The following is a 16,128-nucleotide window of genomic DNA, read 5'->3' as shown; positions in this document are numbered from 1 at the left end:
CCTACTATTTTAACTTTGTCTAGTTACTATTCTAACTTATTTTCTTATAAGCGAAATTTTCAAGAACCGTGTGAATGACTTGAGGGTCTCGTGGAACTACTATATAATAATAGTAAGGGGAAGAAGAAGAAGACGGAGGAGGAGGAGGAGGAGGAGGAGGAGGAGGAGGAGGAGGAGGAGGAGGAAGAGGAGGACCTAGGAGTCCTTTAAGTCAGCGGCTCTTTTTGATCCTCAGCGGTGCCTTGTGCGGATAATCAGAAAGGACTTCTCCCCCTGAAACGCCCATTGTTGTGTGGCGAACTCCTTTCTTTGAAGAGCATTTAGTGATGAGTTATGACGTTTCAGCGGCTCTCCTTTATACCTTTGGTCGTAATTGGAAAAGGCGACGAAAAACGGGACTTACAATTGACCTGGGAACTGTATTAATATAAGAGATGCTCGGTGGCATGTCTTGTGTTTGGGAACAAGAAGGGGAAAAATTGTTTGTAGATTGTAATATGTGTGTGTGTAAGTGTGTGTGTGTGTGTCTGTGGATGAGCGTGTGTGCGTGTTATTCGCATGTGTTCGTGATTATTGCGAAAGAGAGAGGACATAATGGGTGTATGTTGTGATAATTTACGCGTTTGCATGTGCCTACATTTATGACATTTGTGAGTGTGTCTATATATATATTATATATATATATATATATATATATATATATATATATATATATATATATATATATATATATATATATATATATATATATATATATATAGATATATAAGTGAATGTTTGTATGTTTAGACGCTATAAGAATCCGAACCTCTTGACATTCACAGACAAAATTTGGCATGCAGCCCCTATGTGACCCCAAGAAGGTTATCTCAAAATCAAACCCCTACCCTTGTGACAGACATCAAACACAGACAAACCGAATGAAATTTTCGTTTTTACCAATTCCATCAGGTTTTCCCTCACGTACTTTATGGGTTAATGGTAATTTTTCGCCTGAGCAATCCAGGTTTTCTTCCTGGCATATGATTAACCTAAAACAATAAAGCCCATACAACATAAATTTTTTATCAGAATTTACATGAATCTTAATAAAAATCAATGATAACTATTAATATAATTGTTAATTACCTTGATAAAACCAACATTGAAAATCTATATCACTAATTTCTATAAGTAGAGATTCACTTTCCGCAGCTGTGTAGTAGCTGCTGCTTAAGCCTGATGCAACATATACAGTATTTCCCTTTATTTGTTCAAATGCACATTTCCTCATTAATTCGTTCGTTTCTTCTTCGTTTTTACCTTCAGAATTTGCTATAGCGACATATTTCGTTATAAAGTCAGTTTAAATGAGGTCTGAAATTAATTATCAAGTAGTTTGGCAACATCACCACCAAGCACACTAACTTCACCATCATGCAACCACCTCCACCAAACTCCCTCTCTCTCTCTCTCTCCTTCAAAGCATCACTTAAACAATTTGCAGCGGAATTTATCTATGAGGTTTTAACTATTGCAAGTAAAAACTCACGCTTGCAGTCTCTCTCTCTCTCTCTCTCTCTCTCTCTCTCTCTCTCTCTCTCTCTCTCTCTCTCTCTCCATTTTAATCAGATAAGTGCCTCGTTATTTGTATATATCACGTTTATTTAAAGTAATGAATTCAAGACAAAATTATTAATCACAGGGAAGAAAAGTATTTTCAATGATAGTACACATACTTTACAATTCAATGGAGATTCAGGAAATTTTTCTGGGTTCCTCAAAAGTCCTTCCAAGCAGTGCTGGGTTGGTCAGCTAGTATATATATATATATATATATATATATATATATATATATATATATATATATATATATATATATATATATATATATATATATATATATATGTATATGTATATATATATATATATATATATATATATATATATATATATATATATATATATATATATATATATATATATATATATATATATATATATATATATATATATATATATATATATATAATTATATATATATACAGGGTGTTTCATCTTTAGAGCCATAAACTAAAATTGATATGGACAAAAACAAAAGTAATTCAGAACAGGTATTTATTTAAGAGTCTCTCTGAGTATTTAATATTTTGTGTGGCCTCCATCTGCCTGTACCACAACCTGCATTCTTGAGGGGTATGATTTCAACAAATTGTAAAAAAGCTGAGACTCAAACTCCATTTCCCTGAGCACTTCGGTCACCTCTCTTCACAGATTGTCAAGGCTTGGTATACCATCATAGTTCACTGAGCACGCTTCACCACGATCCTTTAAGATACTACCAATGTTTTCACACACATTAAGGTCAGGGAAGCTACCTGGAAATTCACTTGATGAGAAGAAATCGATACCACTGTTTCGAAGCAGCTCCTGTGTCTGAAGAGCCTTGAAACATGGTGCCTTATCATGCAAAAATGTGACTTCTTCAACAGATAACACATTTTCAGGATCTTTGAGGAAAGGAAATACTCCACCAGTAAGCACAGTTTCTCTGAAGTATTCACCATTTCATGACTGTCCTTTTTCTTTCATGATCCACATTAACCGTCTGGCTGTGAAACAGAGAAAAATTCCCAAACATTCTGGAAATTTCACAACTTGGCGATAGCGCACGTCATTACTGATATCATCCAACTTTGCAGCCCAAATGATGTCATTTTTATGATTTGGCTTCCTGACTGTGTAAATGAAGAATTCATCTGATGCGGCAACATGGAGAAAGTCAGCTTCATCCCAATCTTTAAGAAATGAACCACAAAACCATGCACGGTCTTCTTTCTGTCGCTGAGTGATGTTAGGCTTGCTGATAACATGAAATGGCTTGATACCAGATTTTTTCAACTCACGATATACAGCACTAATAACTTCTCTTCTTTCCCCTTTTTGTTTCTAGTTCAAACGCCAAAACAAAAAGACTTTCTTGGTCTACCCACTGCCTCAGCTATGATGTCTTTTGACTCCCGAAAAGGACTTCAGACCTTCCAAGATTCTCACTCTTTTCAAAATGACAGTCATTTGGATTTTTGTTCCAGTTTCTTTTAACAAAGGATTCATCTCTTTTAATGTATTTAGCTATCCAGGAATGTGAAATGAAGGATGCGCCAGTATCCCTGGCCTCTCTGAAGGTTATAGCCCGGATTCGGTCAATCCATCTGATTTCCTCCGAGTCGTTAGCCATGCTGTATCTGACTCTGTCACTCAGTCTGAAAATACAAGAAATGTAAAATGAAAAATAGCTTAATAGAAACTTAAAATAATGTACTTGGAGATAGGCTATAGCAGAAAACTTCATAACTTTCCATTTGTACTGTGGAGGGGGGGGCTCTAATTTCGAAACACCCGGTACTGTATATGTATACATATATGTGTGTATAATTGAATCATGAAAAATATGGAACATGATGAATATATAAATATATATACATATATATATAAATATATATATACGCTGCATATATATATATATATATATATATATATATATATATATATATATATATATATATATATATATATATATAATATAATATATATATATATATATATAATATATATATATATATATATATAATAACATATATATATATATATATATATATATATATATATATATATATATGCTATATATGTATATGTATATATAGTGTATGTATATATACATGTATATAATATATATATAATACATATATATGTTGCACACACACACACACACATTTTTTAACACACACACACATAATATATATATATATATATATATATATATATATATATATATATATATATATATATATATATATATATATATATATATATATATATATATATATATATATATATATTATATATATATATATATATATATATATATATATATATATATATATATATATATATATTATACACACATCCTGAAGGAACAAGGGAAACGAAGACGTCCATTCTTACAAATTTATTGCCGACGTTTCATGACACATGTCCCATTTTCAAAGCTAAAAAAAAATAATTTGCACCCAGATAGAATCATTTATTAAAAGAATTTTTCAAATTTTAAAATATTTAAAAATTCACAAAAAACATACGTGGGATGCACGAGGAGGCTGTTGAGGATACGAATTGACTGTCATAGAGGCTTAAGCTACCGTACAGGATACAAGCTATCAAATCCAGAGGCCTCTAACATCAGAAACCTCGCTGTACGGTGCAAAACAAACATCAGAGATGAAGATTTTACAATTGTGGGGCGGGTCTTCAACCATCACGATTTAACTATCCTAGAGTCTATTATCATAAAGGGAACTGTTCCCTCATTAAATACTCAATTGTGCTTAACTTTTCCTTTATGCTTATTTTCTGTATTCTCCCAGTATTATTCTTTCATTTCACTTGGTGAGTCTGTGTCTTGGTTCCCTTGACCTATATCTTTTGTGATCTTTTTTTATGTTTATTTATGTAAATAATTTTAACGCTGCATTGCCATTTTTTGTGAATTTTTAAATATTCTAATTTTTTAAAAATTCTTTTAATACCGTGATTCTATCTGTGGCGCAAATTATTTTCTTTTTTAGCCTTGAAAATGTGACATGTGTCATGAAACGTCGGCAATAAATTTGTAAGAATGGAGGTCTTCGTTTCCCTTGTTCCTTGAGAGTGTGTATATTTTGCCAAATATATTATCCTTCTGTATATATATATATATATATATATATATATATATATATATATATATATATATATATATATATATATATATATATATATATATACTGTATATATGTTAGTTGCATGTGACTTATAGACACGTTACATCTTTATATTCATACATTAAGGTGCAAATAACCCCTTAAAATGAAGGCAAAGGTCCGAATCCTGGCCAGGTCAGATTTACTTAATATACACAATTCCCTTGATTTATATATATATATATATATATATATATATATATATATATATATATATATATATATATATATATATATATATATATATATATATATATATATATATATATATATATATATATATATATTATTATGATTAGCAAGAATTCGCTAGCAAATTGGCCCCCCTCTTTTGTTGTGTTTAATTTATTTACTGCCAGCCGGCCGATCGATAGACCATCTGTCTATCGATTTAGCATGGTCAGAAATTCAAGGGTTTAAAAGATTAAGGCCATTAAAAAGATCTTTCCTTCGAGGCAAAAGTAATCTGTCTTGGGCGTTTTTCTTACAGGCAAAACCTCCCCTGCGGGCAGCAGGTGCAATGAGTCAAAACCCCTGTGTTGGATGTACCCCCTGCCCCATAGGAGATGATAAAAGCAGAAACCCACGAGGTCTCGACACACCCGCGGGCTGGAAGATATGGAGTGAAGACGTCCTCAACACCTGGCCCCATCGATGCCCTTGCAGCCTACCCACGTGGCCCTTTCCAAAGTATACTTTTCCTCATGCCCTTCGACCGTATTCCAAGTGTTCGCTCCACCGTTGGCCTGCCTCGAGCCCACACGCCATTGCTTGGAGTTTCAAGGAGTCCCCATCGCCTTGCCCCTTGCTTGGAGTTTCGGAAGCCCTTGCACCTCACCACGTGGAAGAAACTCGCCCTCGGAAATCGCAAGTCATCCACGGACCGCCTTCTACGCGCCCTCGGAAAATCTGCTAAGGTAAAGTGCCCTGGAAGAGCCCCATTTCAGTCACGCTTTTGTCTCGTAATATTTTAAAAAGAAAGCCAGAAATCACCCTTGTCTAATGTCCGTGCGCCTCTTGCATCGGCAGTATTAAGTCTTTATTACTCCTTTGGCACCCTCAGTGCAGCCTCGAATTCATTATTCCTTTGTCTATTTCATTACTGGCGTATAATGTGCATATCTCTCATTTCAGAGGGAACCTATTTCGTGGAAGCTTCTCGGACTGTGTCTTGAATTCCCCAGGTTCATGCAATCCCGTAGGAATCCTCTTCAGGATCAGAAATCTACTTGAGTTCCTCTTTCCCGTACTGATGTCATTTATGTAAATACACTCCTTTAAATGTGCCCACGTGTTTTACATAATATTTCCCTCAGTAACAAGAGCCCTATGCTCGTATGAAATTCTCCTTTGTTTTCCTCCTTTTTACGTTTTCCTGTACCCACGAAGTCAGAATCACAAGGCTAAATTACCTTAAATCGTTGCTGCCTGTCTCACAGAGCATATTTCAAACTAAAACCACAGAAAAACGTAAAAATGGCGACCTGGCCATAGATCTCGTTTTGCAGTTGCAGTTCCCCTAGTGTTGCTTTATTGCATTTGCAACTTGCCAGATCAGCTATTAGCAAAGCTAAGCTGGGTACGAGACAATTACGAACCCTTTGTGTAAAACCAGCACACAGATCCAGAAATTCCACGTAAGTAATGTGTTTATCTTAGCAAAACCTTTTTACAATCGTGACTGTTCCTAGGAATTAGAAATAGGGACGCATGTATTCACTGAGAGAAAAGAACCGCCGTATTAGATTCGTTAATGCATGCCTTTCAGGATAGGTAGTTAGAAATAACCAGTGCTAACCATCCTTTGCTTCGAGGAATAGTGCGAAATTCCTCTGTGTTAAAATCTTTGCCATATCTTTTGCTTCGAGGAATAGTGCTTCCTGTGTTAAAATCCTTGCCATATTCTTGCTTCGAGGAATAGTGCGAAAGAAATTCCTCTGTGATAACTTTTACTTCGCATTTCGAATTAGCGAACTGTTATTTAGGCGCGAATAAAATTCCCACGTGGGACACGACGAAGTCAGCTTGCATTGCTGACAATTCTCTCAGTGTAGTTAGAATTCGAGTTAGGTGTTAGGAAAGCGAAATTTAAACTCCGCTTATAGGGAAAATTACTAGGCCGTTGTATTGTTATCCTCTCAGACAACTGGGAAATTCCCCGGAATCCCAGACGGTGTATAAATATACGGGTTCATTCACACAGAACCTAAAAATAACTCCGGTGTTGGCCAGACGACCTGCACACCCCCCCCCCAGCCCATGCCCGCGTGTGTAGCATTTTTTTCTCCCCCATTCATTTCCCAGCAAACATTTTTCATTGGGTTTCCCGTTAGTAATTTCTAAGTCCTAAGGGACGAATCGTATTTCCAGTCCTAAGTGACTACTAAAATTCTACGTCGCACGTGGCGAGAATTTCTCCAAATTCCAGTCCTCAGAGACTCCTAAAATTCTACGTCGCACGTGGCGAGAATTTCTCCAAATTCCAGTCCTCAGAGACTCCTAAAATTCTACGTCGTAAGTCGCACGTGGCGAGAATTTCTCCAAATTCCAGTCCTCAGAGACTCCTAAAATTCTACGTCGCACGTGGCGAGAATTCCTCCAAATTCCAGTCCTCAGAGACTCCTAAAATTCTACGTCGCATGTGGCGAGAATTTCTCCAAATTCCAGTCCTCAGAGACTCCTAAAATTCTATGTCGCACGTGGCGAGAATTCCTCCAAATTCCAGTCCTCAGAGACTCCTAAAATTCTACGTCGCACGTGGCGAGAATTTCTCCAAATTCCAGTCCTCAGAGACTCATACAAAAATTCTACGTCGCACGTGGCGAGAATTTCTCATTCCTCAGAGGAACCCAAAATTAAGTCCTTTCGAGACATTATATAGTGTAGTTCACACACATCTAAGCCCTTACAGGACTGATCAGTCTAGTTCGTTAGAACAACTACTTAACTTCACGCTTTTGAGCCGCCAAGTCCGAGCGTGACAAAATCCAACTACGCCTTCCGAGACACATATTAAAATTCGTTCGCCAAGAACAACCACGTCTTTCCCAGACATATCAAATTTTAACAAAAGGTCTCCTCAGACTTACTAATCACCTGTCTTATTCAGACAGATCCATTCTCTTGCAGTCTGAACCATTGAGTGTTTCAGATTCCTGCAATTGAGTCTTTTCAGACAACCTGAGTCTTTTCAGACATATCATATACCCATTATTTCAAGATGGCTAATACCAGAGCCCAACAAAACGAGGATTTCAAATTCTACATGTCCGCTGGGAAGGACATGGGACTATCGGGGCAAGATCTGAGAGCATGGGTTCAAGAACGAGTGGACGATGCCAAGGCGGAGAGAGCAAGAGAACGTGAAGAGAGAGAGAGAGAACGTGAGGAGAGAGAGAGGGCAAGAATTGCCCAAGAGCAGGAGAAGGAAAAAGAACGTGAAGAGAGGGAGAGGGAACGAATTGCCAAGAACAATAAGAGGAGAGGGAACGAATTGCCCAAGAACAACGGGAGGAAAAAGAACGTGCAGAGAGAGAGAGGGAACGAATTGCCCAAGAACAACGAGAGGAGAGGGACAGAATTGCCCAAGAACAACGAGAGGAGAGAGAACGTGAAGAGAGAGAGAGAGAACGTGAGGAGAGAGAGAGAGAACGTGCCCATGAGCTCCAGATGCTAGAACGACAGCACGCCAACCCCCCGCCCCCTGCCCCGGGAATGAGTGCCCTCAGCCAAGCTCACTCGTTCATGCCAAAATGGACAGAGTCCGAACCCGAAGTATGGCTTGAAAGGGCCGAACGAGTCCTGGAGTGCTGCGATCTCTCCCCCGCGGAACTCTCCCTTGTTCTCACTAAATTCCTGGGCAGAAAGGCCCTCGTTGCCTACCACACCCTCCCCGTGGACGATCAGGGAAACTGGGAAGCCGTACGCCAAGCAGTTACGAAGGCGTACGAGATTACCCACGAGCGGTGGAGGAGACGTTGGAGAGACCAGCCCAGAGAAGCAGGCCAGACTTGGTCCGATTGGGCTTACCATTCAGAGCGGGCGTTGACAAAATGGCTCGATTCCGAAGGAGCCACTAACACCGCCGAGGTACTCGAGCGGTTTAAATTCGAGCATTTCCTGCGCTACGCCCCTCCTGCCCTCGCCACCCATATAGTGGAGAAAGCCCCAGCAACACTCACCGAGTGTTGCTGAATAGCAGACATGTGGGAAACTCACCACCTCAAGAAGGATCCAGGGGCGGAAGATAAATCCCCGTCCCTCCTCGGAGGTTCAAATTCCCACAAAAATGGGAACTCAGGCAAGCCCCTAACTTGCCATTATTGCAAGAAAATGGGGGCATTCCTCCGAACAGTGCCGGAACAAGAAACCGGCCCTCTCTCCCGGAAAACCGACAAATAACTCGCCTGCACCCTCCACAGGGGCAGCGCAGAAAGATTTCAGCAAGACATTTTGCACGGCGTGCAAGGTTTATGGTCATTCTCCCGCATAGGCAAAATGCCCATGCAATAATAAAGTAAATACTCCCACCGTCGCCTTGGCCGTCACAGATCCCCAGTCATTAGGCCCTCCTGTCGAAGGGCCCGTATATGTGACTCCTCCACGAGGTAGCCACGCGCGATGACTCATTGCATTCGAGGACCCAGGCACACAAATCTCCCTCATCCGAAGGGACAGAGTTCCCTACGGAGCTATCATCAATAGACGAAAACTTGTCACGATCGAGGGAATAAATCAATTTAAAATGATACTCCCTACGGTCCAATTGAGAATCACAAGACCTCACCAATCCAAAATTTGCAATCTTGCAGTAGCAAGCCATCTCCCCGAAGGCTATGACGTCATCCTGGGACAGGACTTTCAGTCCCCACCGAAATCACGACAATCTAGGGGTCCACATTCCCGAATCATTCTGCGGGCGCGAGTAATCCTCCCCGCTTCTCCCTCAGCCAAGACTGGCGCCCCTGGGTACCAGGAGGACGTGCAGTCCCCACCAGTGCCACCTGAGTACGATGTACAGTGGCCCCCTCGATCGGTTCCCGATCCACCCCAGTGCCCGGCCCTGCCTCAGTGCCAGTGCCAGGGCCCCAATCAGATCTCCCTTCAGGAGATGCCAAATTCCTGCCGGTGCCACTTGCATGCCCCGAGCAGGGCCAAGCTTCGTCCATCCTGACCGACGAGCCCAAGAAACCTCTGATAGCGCCTGACTCTGCCCTAGTGCCAGCGCCAGAGCGCTACGCCGATCTCCATTCACGGGATCCAACTCAGGACCCCCTCTCTTCCCCCGGCCTGGCACCGCTACCAGCGTCTGTCAGAGAGACGGTTCCTCCCGACCACCGCGGAAGCTCACCTGCAGGTGCAGCCTCGCAACCCATGCCTGAGCTGGTCAGCGTTACCTGCGAGCCGCTCACGCCACCCCCGACCGCCTTCTCTCTGCCTCAGCCCGTTGCCGACGTAATTGCAAGTCAGGATTCTGCCATATCTCCCTTGGCCCATGAACTACAAGAGCTGCGACGGATTATGGTAGAACCAGCACGGAACGCTCCTGCGTCAGCTGTCGCAGCAGCAGGCCCAGGTGGTACTCCGTGCCGCCCTCCGGTCGCGGGCCCTCCGCTTCCCCGGCCGAGGACGACTGTCCCATTGAGAAAGGCTCGAGGCAAAATTACCACGGGCGTGGGAAATTCCAGGTAGTTTACAAAGAGCTCTAGAGCTCCCCTGGCCCCTGTGCCACCATTTCATCTTTCAAAGGTCTTGGCATCCCTAATCCAGAAGGGGATGTCAGGCCCTCCTCTATCTTCCTCCGTTCCTCAGGAACTGCTATCTCTTATCATCCTCTATTAATCTTTCCTTAAATTATTACCACAAGCGGCAATTAAATACGGGATACCATTCCCCACACAATGTATAAATCATTAAGAATAACAGAGTGAGAAGTGGCACGCCCTTGCGCCCATACCTTGGCACCGGGAGCGCGTGTCATCTTTTCCTGAAGGAGTCGCGCCCTTCGGGTGCACTTTCCTCGCCCTGGGACTGAAGTGATAGTCCGGGCCGTAATTTATAGGCGTAGGACAATAAATTCCCGCCTAACACAATAAAACCCTCACTCTTTTTCCCTTAGCTCTTCTGCCAATATCATTTACTTTCTTTTAGTCATTTATTTATCTTTATTTTAATGAATCGCGAGTCATAAACTCTTGCCCTTGTGGTTTAAATGCCCTTTCGTAAGCTCTGAGAGACATGTCCCACCTTTCATATGCGGTCACGTCTCCATTCGTAACATCTTGTTAATTTTCCTTTTGTTATTATTATTTCCCTTTTCCCCTCCATTCCTTCTAAGAACTCTGTTTGTCCTAGACCCCACATCTTTGTCTGCCCACCCCGTCATAACATGGAGTACTCAGTGGGCAGTGGACGATAAAATTAGCGTAGTTTAAGGTTAGCGAATTAAAACCTCGCGAATACTCTCGCCCGCATACGACTGTCAAATTCCTGTGTATGGGTCGCCCATCAGCTCGCGTTGAACGATAGCTAAGCAAAGAACGTTAGCACGAAGATATATTACCAATGCGAATATGTATAGTCATTACAATATCGCGTAAAGGGGATGTCATTTACAAAAATAAATGCTGTTTTTCATTTACACAGCCTCTTCAAGGCAGATTGTACTAACCGCATGCATTTTATCTAAAATTAAGTAACCGTGTATTTTAATTCTTGAACAATAACCTTTCTTTTCATTTGTTGGCCATAGCCTCATATACGTGGTCCTATAATCTTAATTAATTCACAATTGTTCGAGTCACTTTATAAAGTTACCAGTGGGTAACCAAATCTAAAGTAATTATTCTTTTGCAAGTGTTTAAATCACTTTGCGTTCTGTTAACGAAAATTGTCCCAATGTGTTATTAAAAGTAATGTCAAAGCTTCATAAAACCCTTAGTGGTAAAGTTCATTGCAAGGCAGAATGTAAAGTAACGTAAAGTATTTGCCGCTCATTCTTGAATATCGATGTACACACCCGAAGGAGGTATGTACATCATCTTGTATGGGGAGGTATTATGATTAGCAAGAATTCGCTAGCTAGTTGGCCCCCTCTTTTGTTGTTGTTTTTCATTTACTGCCAGCCGGCCGATCGATAGACCATCTGTCTATCGATTTAAAACCAGAAATTCAAGGGTTTAAAAGATTAAAGGCCTCCCATTTTTTGAAACAGAACTTTCCTTCGAGGCAAAAGTAATCTGTCTTGGGCGTTTTTCTTACAGGCAAAACCTCCCCTGCGGGCAGCAGGTGCAGTGAGTCAAAACCCCTGTGTTGGACGCACCCCCTGCCCCATAGGAGGGGATAAAAGCAGAAACCCACGAGGTCTCGACACACACGCGGGCTGGAAGATATGGAGGAAGAAGACGTCCTCAACACCTGGCCCCATCGATGCCCTTGCATCCTAACCACGTGGCCCTTTCCAAAGTATACTTTTCCTCGTGCCCCTTCAACCGTTTCGACCGTATTCCATTGTGTTCGAGCTCCACCGTTGGCCTGCCTCGAGCCCACACGCCATTCCTTGGAGTTTCGAGGAGTCCCCATCGCCTTGCCCCTTGGGAAGCCCTTGCACCTCACCACGTGGAAGAAACTCGCCCTCGAAATCGCAAGTCATCCACGGACCGCCTTCTACGCGCCCTCGGAAAATCTGCTAAGGTAAAGTGCCCTGAAGAGCCCCATTTCAGTCACGCTTTTGTCTCGTAATATTTGCTTAAAGAGAAAGCCAGAAATCACCCTTGTCTAATGTCCGTGCGCCTCTTGCATCGGCAGTATTAAGTCTTTATTACTCCTTTGGCACCCTCAGTGCAGCCTCGAATTCATTATTCTTTTGTCTATTTCATTACTGGCGTATAATGTGCATATCTCTCATTTCAGAGGGACCCTATTTCGTGGAAGCTTCTCGGACTGTGTCTGGAATTCCCCAGTTTCATGCAATCCCAGTCAGGATCAGAAGTCTACTTGAGTTCCTCTTTCCCGTACTGATGTCATTTATGTAAATACACTCCTTTAAATGTGCCCACATGTTTTACGTAATATTTCCCTCAGTAACAAGAGCCCTATGCTCATATGAAATTCTCCTTTGTTTTCCTCCTTTTTACGTTTTCCTGTACCCACGAAGTCAGAATCACAAGGCTAAATTACCTTAAATCGTTGCTGCCTGTCTCACAGAGCATATTTCAAACTAAAACCACGGAAAAAAATATAAATATATATATATATATATATATATATATATATATATATATATATATATATATATATATATATATATATATATATATATATTTCTTTTGTTGTTTAAGCGTTCATGAACAGAAGACACAGTAACGTTATTCAGTAAGATTCAGTAAATTAGCATTCATTTATCATCATATTCCTTCCATTTAACCATTACCTTTTTGTATTCGTTTCATTCAATTCGCTTAAATTTCTTAAATATTCCTTAGAGCATAGGGTGAAAAACAGCCACCTTTAGTCCGACCGTGTTTTCCACGCAGAAGCAATTGCATCGATCTTAATTTGCAACAGACTCTCGTTCTCCCTTATGAAGAAATCTTGGTTCTTTCCCACAATGGGATATTTGATATACATTCCTCCTTTTTCCTTTTCCCTTCCTTCGAGTCTGCTTTTTCTTATTCTTTTCAGGTCTTTGTCTACTTCTCTTTCGTCGTACCTCCTCTTTTATCTCCCGTTTCTTGTAAATATATATAATATATATGTGTCTTTTCCCTTTTCGTAACTTCCCCGTGGAGAAAGATGATAATGTCTTCCACAACGTCATTATTTCTCGTGACGTTTTTCTTCTTCTTTTTTCTCAGATACAAGACTGAGAAAGAAGGAAAACTAAGAGATATAACAAGGAAAATTCCCTTTAAAAACAAATATACACACGTGCAATTTTATGTCACCTTTAAAAAAACAGAATTAATTGTTTACACTCCTGCACATATGTCCCCATTATGAAAAGTATGTTATCATGCCTAGAAGATTTTTGAACTTCGTTATTCTTTACATTTTTTGTCTGTTTTTCTGCATGATACATGGAAAGAAATGTAAAGGGGATTTTACAAAGAACATGCATTTACCTACAAATATAAGGAAAACTATTTGCATTTCATTATCAGGTAAAGATTAGAATTTTCGTTACGTTATCATCTTCATTTAACTCTCAGGATGCAGTTTAATTCTTTTATTCTTTGACCTTTCAGCCCCTACAAATACATACCTCATAGTAAAACCTTTCTTAATAAAATACACAATTGTCATCTTAGTGGGTAAACCAAGCCCAGTCAGAGGGAGGTAGAAATTTTTCCGAAAAACTTAAATTTGTATCCTGGAAAATCAAGTATGCAAAGCTTATCGTTTGATAGCTTTGAAACATTTTCATTGATTTCTGTACTGTACAGCATTATCTTCGTGAAAATACCCTGCACTCTTGACATTTTAACGTTACGAGGGAATGTGAAACGTTATCATGTAATTCATATTGATATTTGAGTAAACAAGTCTTTACAAATTCACAATTGTACTATATAAAATTAAGCTCATATTTTCCACATAATTGTTGTATTCACAAAAGACCAGTGGAAAAGATCGGACACCCTTCATCTGGGGTCTTTCCCTCAGAGGTTTCTAGTTGAGTCAGATTTATAGACATCGAAAGGTCAGTGAATGTTTGAACTGCCTTACTCATTATTTATGGATCTAGATTTTAGAATGGGTTATTCCTGGCGTCACATTCGATAGGGGTTATGTATGTAACTGACCAGAGCCTTTGTTCTTTGCCCTTTCTCTCGGAGTCTATATTTATGATCATGTATTCTGTATTATTCTTAAGAAATGCACCTAATTAAATTAATATCTAACTATCTTATTTATTTATCTGCAAGAAAAAAACCCGCCTGATTTATGGTTTAGAAAGTATGTTTTTTTCACATTCATTCCTAAGATTGGATGTTGTTCGTCAGTAGTATAATTTTTGTATTTCATTTTGTTTAACGATGATAACTAAACATATGATAAAAAAAATAAAAAAACGAGAATAATTTAACAATAATAATAAGAGATGTAATTTAGTGGTCACTGTGGTTATTACTCTTTATCACATTATTCATTTTATTATGGGAAACTACAGTAATAACAATAACAGCAATTTTGTAGTTACTGTGGATAGTATTATCAGATTATTTACTCTTATGAGAAACAACAACAACAACAACAACAACAACAACAACAACAACAACAACAACAATAATAATAATAATAATAATAATAATAATAAAACAAAGATTCGCCGAGATCACTACAGATACAGTCAGACACCAACTAAAGAAAATGCCCAACTGGAAAGCCACAGGTCCCGATGAAGTCCATGGATACTGGCTCAAAAACTTCAAGGCCTTATACCCATGAATAGCAGAACAACTCCAGTATTGTATCACAAACCACCATGCACCCAAATGGATGACCACAGGGAGAACATCCTTAGTACAGAAAGACAAAAACAAGGGAAATATAGCAAGCAGCTGCAGGCCTATCACCTGCCTACCAATAATGTGGAAGTTACTAACAAGTATCATCAGTGAAAGGCTATACAACTACCTAGAAATACAAACACCATCCCCCACCAACAGAAAGGCTGCAGAAGGAAGTGTTGGGGCACAAAAGACCAGCTCCTGATAGACAAAATGGTCCTGAAGAATAGTAAGAGGAGAACCAACATACGCCTGGCATGAATTGATTACAAGAAAGCCTTTGACATGATACTGCACACGTGGCTAACAGAATACCTGAAAATATATAGGGCAGAGGAAAACACCATCAGCTACCTAAAAAATACAATGCGCAACTGGAATACAGTACTTAAAAGCTCTGGGATAAGACTAGCAGAGGTTAAAATCAGGAGAGGGATCTTTCAAGGCAACTCACAGTCCCCACTACACTTCGTAGTAGCCATGATTCCCATGACAAAAGTACTGTCGAAGATGGATGCTGGGTACCAGCTCAAGAAAGGAGGCAACAGAATTAACCATCTGATGTTCACGGACGACATCAAGCTGTATGGTAAGAGCATCAAGGTAGTAGATAACCTAATCCAGAATGTAAGAATTGTATCTGGGGACATCAGGATGGAGTTTGGAAAAGAAAAATGCACCTTGTTCAACATACCAAATGGCAAATTGGCAAGGACTGAAGGGATAAAGCTACCCGACAGGAATTGCATCAAATACATAGATGAGACAGGATACAAATACCTGGGAATAATAGAAGGAAAGGATATAAAACACGAAGAGATGAAGGACACAATCAGGAA

This window comes from Macrobrachium rosenbergii, chromosome 12 (genome assembly GCF_040412425.1).
Source record: "Macrobrachium rosenbergii isolate ZJJX-2024 chromosome 12, ASM4041242v1, whole genome shotgun sequence".
NCBI lineage: Eukaryota > Metazoa > Arthropoda > Malacostraca > Decapoda > Palaemonidae > Macrobrachium > Macrobrachium rosenbergii.
This window is presented reverse-complemented; position numbering follows the sequence as displayed.